The sequence below is a fragment of the Rutidosis leptorrhynchoides genome, chromosome 4 (genome assembly GCF_046630445.1).
Source record: "Rutidosis leptorrhynchoides isolate AG116_Rl617_1_P2 chromosome 4, CSIRO_AGI_Rlap_v1, whole genome shotgun sequence".
NCBI classification, from domain to species: Eukaryota; Viridiplantae; Streptophyta; class Magnoliopsida; order Asterales; family Asteraceae; genus Rutidosis; species Rutidosis leptorrhynchoides.
In genome coordinates this window covers 122,492,351-122,498,416 of record NC_092336.1, presented here as the reverse complement: position 1 = coordinate 122,498,416, position 6,066 = coordinate 122,492,351, and positions in this window count along the sequence as shown.

Genomic DNA, 6,066 nt, shown 5'->3' with positions numbered 1-6,066 from the left:
GTATCATGATGATAATGATACGGAGGATAACGAAGTATGATAATGAAGTCGTGATTGTAAGAATGATGATGATCGACCGAAATAAAACCCAGCCGCTATTATGCAATCATTTTGATTTATTTCACGAACAGTAAACCTCATAATCTATTGGACTAGAATTATAGTCTCTTGGGCCAAGTAATTATTTATGATGTTGGGCCTGAGATCGAGTAGTTGGGCCGAGATAAGTTATGATTTCAGTTGGGCCGAAAAGAAATTAAACGGGTTATATATAGCCAGATTACGTCTAATATCAGAAAGATATATTGGCTTAGGTGGTTGGGTGTGTTTGTTTGTAGCGAGAGGTCACGGGTTCGAGCCCGGATTGAGGCAATTTTTTTTAGGAACTCACTCTTTAAAGGTAGTAAACTTAATTATTTTATTATTATTATTATTATTATTATTATTATTATTATTATTATTATTATTATTATTATTATTATTATTATTATTATTATTATTATTATTATTAATTATTGTCATTATTATTATGTTAACATTAATAAATCATTAATATTATTACCATTTTTATTATTAAGTAACATCATTAAGTATTATTATGATTAGGATTATTATTATCATTATTATTATAAAAATAGTACAAATTATTATTTTCATTAATATTAGTATTAGTATCATCTTTATAATTATTAGTATTATTATTACTATTATTAACATAAGTATCATTATTAACAATATCATTATATTTATTAGTATTATCATTATTAATAAAGTTATTATCATTATTATTAGTAAATCATTATTATCAAAACTATCATTTTTAACAGATAAATATTTGTACATAAGATATACTTATTACATATACCATAATTATATTAATATTTCATATAATTACATATCAAACATATTAACATTATATAAATACTTACATATAACAAAATATTAATTTTTTTATATTAAACATATATATATATATATATATATATATATATATATATATATATATATATACACACATATATATTAATATAACTAAATGTATAGATATTAATTATTTTAAATATATATACAAAATAAATATATATAACATATAATTTAAGATATATATATATATATATATATATATATATATATATATATATATATATATATATATATATAAAGTATATGTTCTTAAATAGAATTTAGTATAAAATTTATATAACTACAAACACATAAATATTATATAACTAATAAATGAAATTATGTGTTTTTATTATATGTTTTAATAGATATACAATTGATATAGGTTTGTGAATCCGAGGCCAACCCTGCATTGTTCAGTTCCGTCGTATGCATATTTTTACTACAAAATATCGTATAGTGAGTTTCATTACTCCCTTTTTAAATGTTTTTGCAATATATATTTTTGGAACTGAGAATACATGCGCTACTTTTATAAATGTTTGACGAAATAGACACAAGTACTTAAAAACATTCTACGATTGAGTTACGAATACACCGGATATCACCCCTTTATAGTCTGGTAATCTAAGAATTTGGGAACAGACCCCCAAATTGACGCGAATCCTAAAGATAGATATATGGGCCTTGACAAGCCCCAGTCAGAGAATTTGAACTGCTTTAGTACTTCGATTTTAGTATACAACCACCAGCTTTAAAAGGAATGACCTGTTTGTGAGGTGTACACAACCGTCATTTTTAAAAGAGTGGCCTGCTGTTTGCATGCATTTTGAGAAATGCCTGTATGCGGGGGATATTCTAGATGCATTTTGTTAATGTCGATTACCAGGTGTTAATTTCGTATGAATGATTTTTACAGCAGTGAGCAGACCTGCACAGATTGTTTTCGAAATATGAGTATCTTGTGGTCTATTATATTATTGAAAATGATTGATTATGATAAACTAATGAACTCACCAACATTTTGGTTGACACTTTAAAGCATGTTTATTCTCAGGTATTAAACAAATCTTCCGCTGTACATTTGCTCATTTTAGAGATATTACTTGGAGTCATTCATGGTATATTTCAAAAGACATTGCATTCGAGTCGTTGAGTTCATCAAGATTATTATTAAGTCATTGATAGTTTGATATATTATGAAATGGTATGCATGCCTGTCAACTTTCGATGTAATGAAAGTTTGTCTTTTAAAAACGAATGTAATGTTTGTAAAATGTATCATATAGAGGTCAAATACCTCGCAATGAAATCAATTATTATGTAACGTTTATAATCGATATGAACGGGGCATTTCAATAACCGTCCAGACGCAACACATACGTCCTTCTATGCTATACTGAACATTCAGTAACATCATGACCCGACCAGGTGTGATGCCCCGTACAAAACCATCGTGTACGAATCATCAACAACAGGATCATTACAAGGTCAAATACTGTATGCGGTTTCAAAAGAAGTTTGCATTCATGAATAAAGGTGATGCCTTAACCAACATCAAATGTCTTACAGCAAAAGTATGCTTCAATGAACAGAAGCAGTTAGTAATAGTACATGACCCAATGGTCGTTACAAATCATTGTTTAAAAAAAGTAACATAGTTTGAATGCAAATAAAACGTTTCGTGCGGTGACAACTCTAACAAGCGCATCGGGTGTCTACAAGGCATGACTAGTACAACAGCGGAAGCAAGCAAATCTTAAGCACCTGAGAAAAACATGCTTAAAAACGTCAAAACAAAGGTTGGTGAGCTATAGTTTAAGTATAACAGTAATGTAAGGTAGGCCACGAGATTTCAGTGCTTCAACAGCATTTTAAAACAGTATGAAAAGTATATGTATAACTGTGGGCACTTGGTAACTAACTTAACGTTTATCACCCCCTAAAAGTACACTTGGCGAGTGCGTATGTTTACGAAGTATTAAACACCCGTTAAATGCTAGCACTACTAGCCCGAGTGGGGATGTCAAACCCTATGGATCCATATCTAAGATTCGCGTTCACCGGTTCAAAGACCAAGTCGGGGTTCTCACGTGCATCCCTTGCATTAACATTGAAAGCTCTACCACCCGGTGGTCCGCCGTCCTTTCGCTTGTTGGGACACTCATTTCTGAAGTGGCCCGTCTGCCCGCATTCATAACACTTTCTCGGTCCATTGGGGTTCGGCTTCCCAGTCATGGCGGTGATCTTGCAGTCTCTGCCAATATGCCCAGTCTTTTTGCACTTTTCACAAACAACGTTACAGTACCCGGTATGGTGCTTGTAGCACCTCTTGCACTACGGTAGGGTACCCTTGTAGTTGGGATTCGAGTTGGTGTTCGGATTGGGATTCCCACCGTTGTTGTGCCTCTTAGCGGGGGTTTAATCATAGGCTCTCCCCTTGTTGTTATCCCACTTATGCTTATCACTACTACCCGCTTCGGACTTAGCCTTCTCTGGTTCATCGATGATAATTTGGTTCATTAAGGTATGCGCCATGCGCATTGCTTCCGGGACATTAGGCGGCTTAGACGAGGTGACATTTCCCTTAATGGACTTAGGAAGTCCCCACAAGTACCTTTGCATATGCTTAAACTCTGGGGTAACCATGGTAGGACACATTAGGGCTAATTCCAAATACCTACGGTTGTAACCATCGAGATCGTTTCCCACAACCTTCAACTGCATAAACTCCATCTCCATTTTCTGGATCTCTGTCCTAGGGCAATATTCCTCAATTAGGGCCCATTTGAATTCCTCCCATGGGGTAGCAAATACCTCATCAATACCCTTTGCTTGAGCCAATGTGTTCCACCAAGTTAGTGCGCCGTCTGACAGCGTACATGAAGCATACTTGGTTTTGTTCGCCTCTGAGCAGTTACTAACTCGAAACACAGATTCTAATTTCTCAAACCACCTAGTGAGACCAACTGTCCCCTCAGTTCCACTAAAGTTGTGGGGCTTGCAGCTTTGAAACTCTTTGTATGTGCACCCATTACGAATGGGCTGGATAACCGGTGGCGGTGGAGCTTGGGGGTTCATTTCCGCTAAATCTGCGGCGACTCGTTCATTGATCATTTCCTCGATTTGGGCTGTGGTGGGTGTTGATCTTCCGTTGGCCATTGATGTTCTAAACAAAAATTTTGACTCAAGTCAAAATCTAGTATTCAAATAGTAATAATACAGTATATGGTAACCAGAATGGAATCAACACAACACATGCTAATTAAGTAACGCAAATAGATTTAGATACCACAAAGTCATCACACAGTAATGTATATAGAACACCGTGCAAGAATTATACAACACAAAGTTCCATTCATTAATAATAATAAGTTGCATACATCAGCATAGGTTCGTACAATACATAAGTAAAACATAAAACTACAAATGAGATTACATAATGAAATCTACTACAAATGTCATATGGTGATGGTGGGTGTAGGATGTCCATTACGTGGGACATCTGGTTCTCGAGTTCAGCTACCCGAGCACGGAGGATCTCCACCTCTCTCGTCAGTTCCTCGACAGAGGGAGATGGTGGGGCAGGCGGTGCAGTCGGTACGGGTGGTGCTGGTGGTGCAGATGGTCCGGCTCCAGAAGTGGAGGCTGCAAAGCGGTAAGGCTTACGCACAAAAGGATCAGCAGGGTACGGTACAAGTCACTTTCGGGCGGTAACCTTACGACACCGACCATGAGCGTCAACGAATGGTCGACCTCCATTAATCCCTGGAATGATGGTACCATCGAAACGGTACCGCTTCTTCGGCGGGGTGGAGGGTGGCTGTACAGGTGCATCATCAGGGTCCTCATCTTAATCCTCGTGACTAGAGTCGTCAGAGGATGAGTCGTCGGATGAAGAATCGGCGGATGATGGGTCGTCTAGATCGGCTGGGGGTGGCTGCACGGGTGGCTCTCCTCGGGCGGCCATCATCTGTTGGTATCTGGCGGGCCCGATCAGCACGAGACGTCCATCAGGAAGGCGTCGGCACCAATGGTTACGCTCATTACAGACTGCACCTTCCTCAAGTTCCGCGAAAATCACAGCACCACCGGAATGGTGCTATGGCTCCGTGGGTCCTGGGACAAGTGGAGCTGGAATCTCCTATAGGTCTTCGGCTCCGTCTGAGGTAATCACTGGGCGGGGTGCATGGCTACTAGCTCCGGAGGATGAAGCGCCGGAGTCACTGGAGGGTGTCGACGACGGGATATGAGGATCGGCAACGACGGCAGGCGAGGTGGCGGACGAGTCTGAACTGCTCTCCAAAATGATAACAGGTGGAATATCCGACATCTGAACAAGGAAAAATAACTTTTTCCATGTCAGTAAGTCATAAAGCAAGCACGTATTAGGCAAAGTAACTAAGACAGTCTAGATCATTTATAGTAGTAAGTAACATGACAATAACGACAAGTATCATGCAATCGAAAGCAGGTAATAGCATGCAGAAGTGAAAGCAAGTAACAGTATACAGCATATGGTAGCAAAAGTAAGCAGCAACATGCAGTAAGTTCCGCAGAAACAAGTAAACTAGCAAGTTGTAGATTTGTCCTATTAGTGAATCCTACTCGGGTCGGTCCAGACTCACTAATGTAACCTAATTCCCTACAACCAATGCTCTGATACCAAATGTGATGCCCCGTACAAAACCATCGTGTATGAATCATCAATAACAGGATCATTACAAGGTCAAATACTATATGCGGTTTCAAAAGAAGTTTGCATTCATGAATAAAGGTGATGCCTTAACCAACATCAAATGTCTTACAGCAAAAGTATGCTTCAATGAACAGAAGCAGTTAGTAATAGTACATGACCCAATGGTCGTTACAAATCATTGTTTAAAAAAAGTAACATAGTTTGAATGCAAATAAAACGTTTCGTGCGGTGACAACTCTAACAAGCGCAGCGGGTGTCTACAAGTCATGACTAGTACAACAGCGGAAGCAAGCAAACCTTAAGCACCTGAGAAAAACATGCTTAAAAACATCAACACAAAGGTTGGTGAGCTATAGTTTAAGTATAACATTAATGTAAGGTAGGCTACGAGATTTCAGTGCTTCAACAACGTTTCAAAACAGTATGAAAAGTATATGTATAACCGTGGGCACTTGGTAACTAAC